Source organism: Mobula hypostoma, unplaced genomic scaffold (genome assembly GCF_963921235.1).
Source record: "Mobula hypostoma unplaced genomic scaffold, sMobHyp1.1 scaffold_36, whole genome shotgun sequence".
NCBI classification, from domain to species: Eukaryota; Metazoa; Chordata; class Chondrichthyes; order Myliobatiformes; family Myliobatidae; genus Mobula; species Mobula hypostoma.
The window spans coordinates 6,731,769-6,745,417 of record NW_026948187.1 but is presented as its reverse complement, the minus strand read 5'-3'; positions in this window follow the sequence as shown (position 1 = coordinate 6,745,417).

The following is a 13,649-nucleotide window of genomic DNA, read 5'->3' as shown; positions in this document are numbered from 1 at the left end:
TCCCTACTCGGTCAACATGTCTTTCATTCCTCACCGATTTCCCGCTCTCTGTCTGCAGGTGGGAACTCGGTGTCCGTCTAGCAGACTCAGCCCGCACTCTCCGCCATGCCCGGCAGCGGGATGGAGTTGCAGTGCACGACGGAAGGAGGGGATGATAGTGATACTATGTACTGGTACAGACAGTACGAGGGGAGTGGCCCTCACAACCTGATCTACTCGAGAACCAATACACATCTGGAACCGAAGGAAACAGCGGACGGGTTAACGGCGAAGAGGCGGGACAATCAGTTCAACCTCATTTCCAAAAGTCTGACTGCGAACCACTCGGCTCGTTATTTCTGCGCCTGGAGTTTACACAGCCGCCCGAACAGATGGTGGAACCGAACGGGGCGTGACGCCAGAGGCTGTCAGTCAAATGATGGGGCGGGACTTCCGGTCAGAGCGAGGACAGCCACGGCGCCCCCCTCTGGTTAGCCTGGTTTACAGCGTTTAATCGGCTTTTGCACCGGAGGATAATAGGCGAATTTCGCACAAATGGGAATGAAGACGATACGGCCGGCACGGACCGATGATTCTGTAATTATGAGAGGCGTTGACGGAGTCGCTAGTCAGAGACGCGTCCACAGTGTAAATAAATGTCATGTGCTGGCGATCATAGGCTTTAGGTGAGAGTGTGGAATGTTTTAAGGAACGTTTTTCTTGTTGAAAGGGTGGTGTGTCTCTGTAGCGCAAAGCCAGGGCTAGGAGTGGGTGCGTTTACGATAGAGGTGACCAAATTGACCATTAGGATTAGCTTGAATCGGGTACATGCAGTGAAGCTCACACAACACAGGAAGAAAGTTCGTGGCCCATCTGATCCTCGCTGACCAAGATGTCCATAGACACCATTCCCACATGACGTCCTGTGGCCCATGCCCCGAGAAGCGCGATACATCACCCTCAGGGGAATTTGGTCTAACCCGCTTTTAAAAGGCTACGGAATGGTTCCCAGTAGTATGGCATGGACTCTTCGCTTCACAGTCTACGCAGTTGTCTTATTGACTGCCTGCTCGGTACTTTTCCTGTGACGGTACCGCTCCGTTCTGAATTCTGTTGTTGTTTTCCCTCGATTCTCTGCTGTATCATACCCTCATCTGTCTGCATTCAGTAGCAGACAGAATGAGAGATACAAGTAAAAAGAGAGAGAGGGAGAGAGAGAGAGAGAGAGAGGAGGGGAGAGAGAGAGGTGAGAGACAGAGAGGTGGGAGAGGGAGAGGTGAGAGAGAGAGGTGGATGTGAGAGGTGGGACGGGCACTCGGGTGCAGGAATCACAGGGACATCGGCAATTCAAAAAAAAAAGGAAAGATGCATTAAAGAAATTAACTCGCAAAAATAACCAGAACTCAGGAAAACTACACATTCTTGAAGAATGGAAAGTATTCCCTACACAAGAAGATCCTGGTCAGACAAGGATCCAGTGCGACAGAACAAAGAGGGATAAGAAAGACCCACCCACCCCCATCCTGCTCGAAATAATCCCGTAGGAACCCACGTTGGAATTGAGGACTACTTGGAGAACACCGGTGTCCAGTCAAAGCCAAGATCGCCAAAGGCAACAATTGCAATGACGGTCATTGAGAATATCGTGCTCATTTAATCCCTGCAAGTTGAATACACAGAGAGCTTCAAACACCCCACGATACCGAACGGGACTCCTTCGAACCACAGTGAAAACACAGAGCTAGTCCAAATATAAACAATTAGTCAGAATTGGTAAACGGTCGAAGGAATTGCGCATGCCCCCGAGGTTACATCTAGATACTACAATCCACATACCGACTGGAGAAAAACAATCCTTTCTGTTGCTCTTCACAGCGACCCCTGGTGGTGACAAGCAGAACGACAGGCGTTCCGTCCAGGACCTGCCTATCACCCTATACCCCAAGTGCCGGCCACCCCTTTCCTTTCCCCTTTCGTTCACTCATCTTCCGTACAGAACCCTTCATCACCTGACCCTCACCTTTCTCACTCACCTAGTTTCTCCTATCAATTTCTTGTAATCCCTCTTCCGCTTCCCTTATCTTTTACTTCTGGCTTCTTCTCCCTTCGTCTGTGCAGCTTCCAACCTGGTCGTATCAATATCGATTTCACTTTACGGTTTCAAAAAATCCCTCCCATTGCCCTTTTCTTCCTTCCCTACTGTGGCCTCTTACCTCTTCTCATCTGCCTATCACCGTCTACCCCATCCTTCTTTCCTTCCTCCTTTCGTTCACTCAGCTCCCGTAACAGATTCTTTCATCCCCTGACCGTCACCTTTCTCACCCACATGCCTTCTCCTATCCATTCCTCGCAATCCCTCTTCCTCTTCCCCGTATCTTTTAATTCTGGTTTCTTCTCCTCTCCTTCCCGGTCCTGGCGAAGCGTCTCGGTCCGAAACGTTCATTTGCTTGGATCCTACCTGAGATGCTGAGCTCTTCCAGCATTCTGAATGAGTCGCTTTGGATTTCCAGCATCCGCGGAATCTTTGAAGTTAAAGATAACGTTTAAAACTTTATGTTGCGTGGAGAGGGCCGCACTAACGACTTCATCGATTCCGATTGGTTAAGTCAGCGGAAGGGGTGTGGCTAAAAACCTATGTCTGTCCTGAAGCGCAACGGGCAAAGCCGTCTGCTCCTACCTCCGCGATTCGTCACCCTCTCTTTCAGTATTGCGTTAAAATGGACCACGGACAAGCATTTCTCTTACTGGGGATCACGGCCTGGTTTACCTGTACGTAGGTTTTATTGAATTTCTTACTTTCGTCTTCTTCTTCTTCTTCTTCTTCTTCTTCTTATTATTATTATTATTATTATTATTACTATTCTCTCTCGCTCATCTAACGTTCTTCAGATGGCGATTATTCTTCTGCCTCTATAACCGCACCTCTCGTGTCTCCCCCTCAATTGCTGTTTCATTCCCTATCATCACCCTTCATTTCCCCTTTCTTGTTCCACTCTCCGCCGCCCTCCTCCGGACACCGGTCTTCTCTTTTCGTTCCACTCCCGGTCCACAGGCGCGACGTCGATGACCGTCCGCCAGACTCCCGCCGCGTTTTCCGCGCTGCCCGGCGACGGAATGGAGTTGCATTGTACGGCGGAAGGAGCGGGTGATACTGATTATATGTACTGGTACAGACAGTGCCCGGGGAACGGACCTCAGTACCTCTTTTACTCAGCGAAGAACTTGCATCTGGAACCGAAGGAGACGGCGGACGGGTTAACAGCCGAGAGGCGGGACAACCAGTTCAACCCGATTTCTAGAAGTTTGATTGCGAATCACTCGGCTCGTTATTTCTGCGCCTGGAGTTCACACTGCCTAAGAAGATGCTCCAAGTTTTATCGCTCGGCAGCTCTCACGTCCACAGTTACGAAATGTTTTGAAAGGTTGGTTATGGCCAGAAGCAACCCGGCCTAAGCAATGACATGGATCCAGTGTAATTCGCCTGCCGCTACCCCAGGATGTAATCTCACTGGTGATCAACTCGGCCTTGGACCACGTTGGAGATCAGCAGCACCTTCGTCAGGCTGCTGTTTACTGATTACAGATCTGCGTTCAACAATGTTATCCCAGTAATCAATAAGTTTCAAATCCTGAGGCACTGGACCTCCCTCTGAAAAAGGCTTCCTTATCGGGAGACAACTTTGTGCTGAGATATAACATATCATTAATAACTTACTTTTCAAAATAATTTGATCATTAAGGTACCGGACTATGTCAGTCCATGCTCCTTTGAGATTTATTTTCGTGCACATTTCTACTGGATAATAACGAAATACAGTTGAATTTATGGAACACCATTGTGACGGGATCCTGAATTACCCCTTATAAACTGTGCTTTTAAAAAGAGAGAGAGAGAGAGAGAGCGCTATACAGCGCAAAGACCTTGTTATTGAGAGAGAGGCGAAGACTGCTCAGAGTTTGTTTGGAATTTCTGCAAGGACACTGCCAGCTTCTGAGCTCCTACAGAGGCAGAAGGGAGGAGCTACTTGAAGGGCAGCTGGTGTTCAGCACGGTGAGATAAATAGAAGGTCAGCTGGTAGACAGACAGACACATGGTTTTGGACACTGGATGATTTTTGCTGTGCCCACAGAGTGGTGGGTTTTTAGAGGATCGATCGGGAGAATCGATCAGTGGCTCTCGCAGTGTGGAAAAGGTGTGACCGGTGGGGAGTTATTAGTCTGTCCAATCCTCGCAGACTAAAAGTGTTTTCTATTTCTGCTGCTTCTCTAACCCGTCACGGGGTACCTGACACTTTACATAAAGAAAGTTTGAAGGCATCCAATGTAAAAACGAAGAAAAATCATTTACATATCAGAGTTAAATAAATCATACTGAGAACCTGATTGGTAGAGTCCTTGAAAGTGAGTCTGTTGGTTGTGGAGTCAATTTACTGTTGAAGTCTGAAACGGTCACTCCATTTTGTTATACTTGCCTGGACCAGGCATTCCCCTGAACAGGATTTTTTTTTCACGCGGCCCGAGAAAGCGAATGGCGTTTTAACAAGACAGTCTCATAAAATAAATTTCGAGCTGCGCGCCGACAAAGGCGATGTGCGCGGGGGCATTTCAGTCACAGCCCGGCCGCGCACCCGCGCAGCTTGGAGATTACGGTGGAGCTGAGTGAAGACATCCGCGCTGGGTCAGAAGCCAGACGGTCTTATGGACCTAAATGTTCATCGGTGAACAACAGAGAGTCGGAGAGAGAGAGAGAGAGAGAGAAGGGGGAAGGAAGAGAGCGAGGAAGAGAAAGAGAGACAGAGAAAGCGAGATAACGGGTGAGTGAGAAAGAGGGAGTGGAGGAGAGAGCGCCTGAAAGACAGACGGAGAGAGAGAGAGAAAGAGAGAAGGAGAGGGAGAGACGGGGGGAAAGTGAGAGAGACGGAAAGAGAGAGAGAGAGAAAGACGGAGCGGGAGAGAAAGAGAGCGAGACAGAGGGAGAGAGACAGAGAAATGGAGGCGGAGAGAGAGTGAGTATGAGAGAGAGAGAGCTAATGACACGGCGCATAACATGCAGTTCAACGGAATACATTGTAATTCTTCGCACCGAATTACATTGACTGTCACATTGATTCGGATTGGTTACATCAGGAAAAGGGGCGTGGCTTATCTCCGATATATAATATCACAACCATCTGCAAAGAGCGAACCTGCCTAATCCTACCTCCTCTTTACCACCTCTTCTCCTTCGATATTGCGAAAGAATGAACCGAGGGAAGATGTTTCTGTTACTGTGGATCACGACCTGGATAGGCTGTCAGTTGATTTTGTTCCTGTCTAATTTCTCCCCTCTCTCGCTTCCACATTCATCAGATACTCTATTCTCGATTTTTTTTTCCCGGGATCCACCACCCAGCCGCTGACTGGTAGACTCACTGCCCTGATACATTTCCGTCTCTTTCCGCCAGTCGCTGCTCCCCACTCGGTCAACACGTCTCCAATTCCTCACCGGTTTCCCGCTCTCTGTCCGCAGGTGGGAACTCGGTGTCCGTCCGGCAGACTCAGCCCGCACTCTCCGCCATGCCCGGCAGCGGAATGGAGTTGCAGTGCACGGCGGAAGGAGGGGGTGATACTGATACTATGTACTGGTACAGACAGTACCCGGGGAGTGGCCCTGAGTTCCTGCTCTACTCGACAACAAACACGTATCTGGAACCGAAGGAAACAGCGGACGGGTTAACGGCGAACAGGCGGGACAACCAGTTCAACCTGATTTCTAAAAGTCTGACTGCGAACCACTCGGCTCGTTATTTCTGCGCCTGGAGTTTACACAGCCGCCCGAACAGATGGTGGAACCGAACAAAAACCTCCAACGCTGGGGGAGGGGCGTGACTGTCGATAAAAAGAGGGCAGGCGCCCACCGCACTGAGGGGCGTGACGACAGAGGCTGTCAGTCAAACGACGGGGCGGGCCTTCCGGTCAGAGCGAGGATAGCCACGGCGCCCCCCTGTGGCTAGCCTGGCTAACAGCGTTTAATGTGCTTTTGCACCGGAGGATCACAGGCGAATGGGAATGATCACGATTATGTAATTATGTGAGCCGTTGATGGAGTCGGCAATGCGAGAGATAGAAATAAAGAGGGAAAGACAGCGAGAGACAGAGAGAGGGAGGCACCAAAGGAGAGAGAGGAGTGTGAGACAGAGCAGGAGAGAAAGAAAGACAGAGAAAGAGATAACGAGAGCGAGACGGAGAGGAAGAGAGAAAACGAGAGAGAGGGAAAGACACAGACAGAGACAGAGAGCGCCAGAGAGACAGATAGAGAGGAGAGAGAGAGAGAGAGAGATAGAGAGAGAGTGAGAGAGAGAGAGAGAGAGAGAGAGAGAGAGAGAGAGAGAGTACCTGTTCAACTCGTCTGCCATTTCCTTGTTCCCCATAATAAATTCACCCGCTTCTCTCTTCAAGGGCCAAATTTTTGTCTTAACTATTTTTTTTTCCTTTTCACATACCTAAAGAAGTTGTTACTCTCCTCCTTTATATTCTTGTCCAGTTTACCTTCGTACCTCATTTTTTCTCCACGTTGTTGTTCGTCCATCCTTGACGTCGAAGAGGACCTCAACACCATAATGATGTTGTCGAGACTAACGCGTGATTTGGATTTAAGTGAGGGAGAGTTGCGCAGCGTCAGCCTCACTCTCTCTTCCCAATTCCCATCTGGATCCAGTGGCAAGACAGAGTCTAGACGGCTGGAGATGGGACTAGACGCAGTGGATGACCAGGACGTCTTCTGTGTCTTGTCCTGATCTGCACGTTCCACGACGCTTGCAGAGACCGCCTTCTTGACCGTTGGACCTTCCATTGGTCTCGTCCGCTCAATCCACCAGAGTCTGTCTTCACATGCTGGGATAGACAACTCCCTATCTCACCGAGGGTTTGAGACCCGTCGTCTACCCTCACCTGGTTTAGCCGGCTTGTCGAAGCCGTTGTCCGGGCTCTTTAAATGTTTCCCAATCCTCTGGCTTCCCACTCGTCTTTGCTATGTTATACTTCTTCTCTTTTATTTTTACACTGTCCATTACTTCCCTTGTCAGCCACGGCCTCCCCTGACTCCCCTTAGGATCCTTCTTCCTCGTTGGAATGAACTGATCCTGCACCTTCCGCATTATTCCCAGAAACACTTGCCATTGCTGGTCCACTGTCATCCCTGCTAGGGTATCATTCCATTGAACATTGGCCAGCTCCTTCCTCATAGCACCATAGTTCCCTTTGTTCAACTGTAATACTGACACTTCCGAGTTTCCCTTCTCCCTCTCAAATTGTAGATTAAAATTTACCATATTATGGTCACTACCTCCTAATGGCTCCTTTACCTCGAGGTCCCTGATCAAATCCGCTTCATTGCACAACACTAAATCTAGAATTGCGTTCTCTCTGGTAGGCTCCAGTACAAGCTGTTCTAAGAATCCAACTCAGAGGGACTCCACAAACTCCCTTTCTTGGGGCCCAGTACCAACCTGATTCCTCCAGTCTACCTGCATGTTGAAATCCCCCATAACACCTGTAGCATTACCTTTGCGACAAACGAATTTTAACTCTTGATTCAACTTATACCCTACATCCAGACTACTGTTTGGGGGCCTGTAGATAACTCCCATTAGGGTCTTTCTACCCTTAGAGTTTCTCAGTTCCATTCCTACTGACTCTACGTCTCCTGATTCTATGTCCCCCCACGCAAGGGACTGAAGATCATTCCTCACCAACAGAGCCATCCCACCCCCTCTGCCCATCAGTCTGTCCTTTCGATAGGACGTATACCCTTGAATAATCATTTCCCAGGCCCTGTTGTAGGGACCTAATTCTTCTGCAGTGATCTACAGAGAGAGAGAGAGAGAGAGAGAGAGAGAGAGAGAGAGAGAGAGAGAGAGAGAGAGAGAGAGAGCTAAAGATATGGCAGATAACATAAAATTCAACGGAGTACTGTACATTACAGTGTTTCGGACCGAATTACATTGACTGTCACATTGATTCCGATTGGTTGAATCAGGAGAAGGGGCGTGGCTTATCTCCGATATATAATGTCACAGCCATCGGTAAAGAGTGAATCGCCCTGATCCTACCTCCCCTTTGCCACCTCTTCTCCTTCAATATTGCGAAAGAATGAACCGAGGGAAGATGTTTCTGTTACTGTGGATCATGACCTGGATTGGCTTAGTTGATTTTGTTCGCTGTCTAATTTCTCTCCTCTCTCGCTTCCACATTCATCAGATACTCTATTCTCGATTATTTTTCTTCCCGGGTTCCACCACCCAGCCGCTGACTGATCGTCTCACTGCCCTGTTACATTTCCGTCTCTTTCCGCCATTCGCTGCTCCCCACTCGGTCAACATGTCTCTCATTCCTCACCGATTTCCCGCTCTCTGTCTGCAGGTGGGAACTCGGTGTCCGTCTAGCAGACTCAGCCCGCACTCTCCGCCATGCCCGGCAGCGGAATGGAGTTGCAGTGCACGGCGGAAGGCGGGGGTGATACTGATTATATGTACTGGTACAGACAGTACGAGGGGAGAGGCCCTCACAACCTGATCTACTCGAGAACCAATACACATCTGGAACCGAAGGAAACAGCGGACGGGTTAACGGCGAAGAGGCGGGACAATCAGTTTAACCTCATTTCCAAAAGTCTGACTGCGAACCACTCGGCTCGTTATTTCTGCGCCTGGAGTTTACACAGCCGCTCGAACAGATGGTGGAACCGAACAAAAATCTCCCACGCTGGGGGAGGGGCGTGACTGTCGATAAAAGGAGGGCAAACGCCCTCCGCACTGAGGGGCTCGACGACAGAGACTGTCAGTCAAATCATGGGGCAGGTCTTCCGGTCAGAGCGAGGACAGCCATAGCGCCCCCCTCTGGTTAGCCTGGTTTACAGCGTTTAAAGTGCTTTTGCACCGGAGGATCACAGGCGAATTTCGCACAAATACGAATGAACACGATACGGCCGACACGGACCGATGATTATGTAATTATGAGAGGTTTTGATGGAGTCGATAGTCAGAGACGTTTCCGCAGTGTAAGTAAGTTTCACGTCCAGGCGTTCACAGGCTTTAGGTGAGAGTGTGGAATGTTTTAAGGAATGTTTTTCTTCCGCAAAGGGAGGTGCGTCTCGGGAGCGGAAAGCCCGGGCTAGGAGTGTCCTTGACCAAATTGACCATTAGGATTAGCTTGAATCGGGTACATGTAGTGAAGCTCACACAACACAGGAAGAAACTTCGTGGCCCATCTGATCCTCGCCGACCAAGATACCCATATACACTACTCCCACTTTACGGCCCGTGGCCCATGCCCCGAGAAGCACGATACATCAACCTCAGGGGAATTTGGTCTAACCCGCTTTTAAAAGGCTATGGAACGGTTCCCAGTAGTATGGCATGGACTCTTCGCTTCACAGTCTACGCAGTTGTCTTATTGACTGCCTGCTCGGTACTTTTCCTGTGACGGTACCGCTCCGTTCTGAATTCTGATCTTGTCTTCTCTCCACTCACTGCTGTGTCATACCGTGATCTGTCTGCATTCAGTAGCATAGTCGATGAGAGATACAAATAAAGAGTTAAGGGGGCGGGGGGGGAGAGAAAGAAAGAGACAGTGAGTGAGAGAGGGGGAGGGGAGAGAGAGAGGAAGATAGAGAGACGGGGGAGAGAAAGAAAGCGAGAGACAGAGAGAGAGTCGGCGGTAGGGGCGAGTGAGGGGACGAGAGAGAGAGAGAGGGTGGGGGGCAGGAGAGAGAGAGGGAGAGAGGGGGAAGAGGAGAATGACAAGAAAGGGTTTACATTGCAGGTCGTACGTTTACGTAGCAATTGCAATCGAGGTTTGAGCGACGATATTACAACTCTGGGCGCTCTTGATTTCGGAGCTCAATTCCGGCGCCGGCCGAAAAGAGTTTGTACTTTCGCCACGTGACTACGTGTGTCTCCCCCACCCCCACCCCTAGCCAGGTACTCTGTTTGCACCTCTCAGTCCGATAACGTGCCGTGCTGTATCTCTAAATGAAATGAAATAGAAGAAAAATAATTGTCAGGGTCACTCGTGTGCAAGAATCACAGGGACATCGGCAATTCAAAACAAAAGAAAAGATGCATTAGAGAAATTAACCAGCAAAAATAACCAGAGCTCAGGTGAACTACAGAATCTTTAAGAATACAAACAGAGCTTCAAACACCCCACAATACTAAACGACACTCCTTCCAAACATAGTGAAAACACAGAGGTTGTCCAAACATAAACAATTAGTCATAATTGGTAAACGGTCGAAGGAATTGCGCATGCCCACGAGGTTACATCTGGTTACTACAATCCACATACCAACTGGAGAAAAACAATGCCTTTCTGTTTCTCTTCACAGCGACCCCTGGTGGTGACAAGCAGAACAACAGGCGTTCCGTCCACGAAGTCTTCGACAAACACCATGCCGAATAACGATTGCTATGACCGATTCCTTCCCAATCGCCACACATGCACGTGTCTATGAGAGAGAGAGAGAGAGAGAGAGAGAGAGAGAGATTAAGAACTAAATTACACCAAATTAGACCGCGATTCAGGACGTTAGCGAGCAATACCTCATATCCCGTCCAGGCAGTCTCCAACCTGGTGTCATCAATATTGATTTCACTTTCCGGTTTAATAAAATCCTCCCACTCCCCTATTCCCCCCACTCTGGCCTCTTAAATCTTCTCACCTATCACCTCGGCACCCCACCACCCAAATGCCGTGATTATTTCCCTTTCTCCTTTCGTTCACTCAGCTCCCACAACAGACTCAGCCATCAGCCGACCACCAGCTGTCTCACCCACCTGACTACCACCTATCCATTTCTAACAATCGCTCTTCCGCGTCTCCTTAGTTTTTAGTTCTGACTTCTTCTCCCTTCCTTCCCGGTCCTACAGAAGCGTCTCGGCCCGTAACGCTCATTTCCAATGATGCTGCCATACGTGACGAGCTCCCCCAGCATTTTGAGTGCGTTGCTTTGGATTTCCAGCATCAGCGGAATGTCTGGCGTTCATGATAACGTCTGAAACTTCATGATACGACGGAGAGTCCGCACTAACCACGTCATCGATTCCGATTGGTTAACTCGGCGGAAGGGGTGTGACTAATGTCCTCTGATTCTTCTGACGCACAAAGGGCAAAGCCGTCTGCTCCTCCCGCCGCGATTCGTCACCCTCTCTTTCAGTATTGCGTTAAAATGGACCACGGACAAGCATTTCTCTTACTGGGGATCACGGCCTGGTTTACCTGTACGTAGGTTTTATTGAATTTCTACTTTCGTCTTCTTCTTCTTCTTCTTCTTCTTCTTATTATTATTATTATTATTATTATTCTCACTCACTCATCTAACGTTCTTCAGATGGCGATTATTTTTCTAACTCTGTAACCGCACCCGTCGTGTCTCTCCCTCAATTGCTGTTTCACTCTCCGCCGCCCACCTCCGGACGCCGGTCACTCAGTTTTTCCACCTTTCTTTTTGTTTCTCTCCCGGTCCACAGGCGCGATGTCGGTGACCGTCCGCCAGACACCCGCCGCGTTTTCCGCGCTGCCCGGCGACGGAATGGAGTTGCATTGTACGGCGGAAGGAGGGGATGATACTCAACCTATGTACTGGTACAGACAGTACCCGGGGAACGGACCTCAGAACCTCCTTTACTCAGCGAACCGCGACCATCTGGAGCCGAAGGAGACCGCGGACGGGTTAACGGCCGAGAGGCGGGTCAACCAGTTCAAGCTGATTTCTAAAAGTTTGACTGCGAATCACTCGGCTCGTTATTTCTGCGCCTGGAGTTTACACAGCGGCCCGAACAGATGGTGGAACAGAACAAAAACCTCCAACGCCAAAATACTGGCGCGACTGTCAATGGGAGCGCAGGTGCGGGGGTGGGGGTGGGTGTTTAAACTGGAGTGGCGGGGGGAGAACGAACCCAGCGCTGCAGACAGTAGAGTGGTTGTGGAGAGAGGTTTTGTTAATTCTACACACAAGGTCGGGAATAAACAAAGGTTGGGCATGGTGGGTCTAAAGTTCTGAGCTGCGCATGCTTCAGCGCAAGGAGGATCATGGGAAATGTGACGGAGTTATAGTTTGTGTCCGCCCGTGGATTTACCGCATTGTCGCCTTCAGTGAGACTTGGTTGTAGGAGGTGCAGTACCGGCAGCTCTGTATTCCGGTCTTCCGTTGTTGTGGGTGGGGTACAGCGACAGGGATTAACGGGGTTGCGTGGCACGACGTGTCGGGGGAAGGTCACAGCAATGCTCAGGCAGGGCAGACTGGACAGCTCGACGAATAAGGCCTAATGAGTATAACTGAGGAACGAGAAAATATAAACACGTTAACCGGATTGTATTCTAGATGATAGAAAGTCTAACAGTCGCCAGCGGTTAAAGGATCAATTCTGTCGTGTTATAAGACTGTGGCCGTGTCAGCTCCAAGCGCACAAATAGCGTGCGAAGGGATTGGCAGTTAGGTAGCTGGAAGTCAACATCAGCTGTTTATTCAGCCTATTGGGCGTTAATCCGCCCGCATTCCCCTTCGGTTCTCGATGCATGCTGACCATCCAATTAATGAGGTTCTGGGGACCCCCTTTCCCGGATTCTTCCTGAACTATCGGGTGCAACCAGCGCTGATCCCTCCTTCCGCTGTGCATGCAATTCCATTTTGGCGGCGGGCGGTGCGGGGAAAGGGTCCGGAATCTGGGCGCACTTTCACCGACCTCTCACCTGCAGTCAGAGAGCGGGATGAGAGTGTACGAGGGCGGCAGGCGTCCAGATGAGAACAGCCGCCTGTTGAAAAGGGAAAGGGAAGTTGGAGGCCCCGGTGTGGACGGACAGCGACCGACGGACAAAGACGCATAGGGAACGATCCCCTGACGGGCAGTGTTCCCTTCTGTGCCGGATCAGGAAGAAAGCTTTGGGAGATCAAGACATCAGAAGAAACTCAAGCGAGAGGGGAGTAAGATATTTAGCAAAACTACTCACAGGCAAACCAGGCCACGATCCGCAGTAAAAAATTATCTTTCTTTGAACCGTTGTCCTGTTAGGAGGAAACACATTAAATGCGATCAGAGAGATTCGCTGTTCACCGCTCACTGGAAGGCATTAGAAATTCGACCAGCCTCTTCCCTCGATTTCACACGTCGGAATCGACGTGTCCATCAGCAGAGATCCGTCCGAGGTCACTCAACAAAATTTGGCATCGTTTTTAACCCAGAAATGGTGGGGGAAAGGGCAAACGCCTGTTTTGGTCTTCGGGTTCTACGGTCTGTGTTCTAGCCTCTGTCACTTAACAATATTCTGTCGAAGTTCTTGAACTCATTCTCTCCCCTTTCTTTCTGTCTCTGTCACTGTGTGTGTGTGTGTGTGTGTGTGTGTCGCACCAGGGAGTCAAGGCCAAGTTCACTCAACCTACTTTCAAAGACGCCCTCTCCAATCCGGGAAACGTCCTTGTAAGTCTCCACTGCACTCTCCAAATAGTACCCATATCCTTTCTGTAATGAGGTGACCAGAACTGAACACAGTACTCCAAGTGAGTTCTGATTGAGTTCTTATATCGCTATAAGATTACCTCACGGCTCTTGAATTCAGTCCCACGGTTGATGAATACCAACACACCATACGCCTTCTTAACAGCATTTTCAACTTGCGTAGCAGCTTTGAGTGTC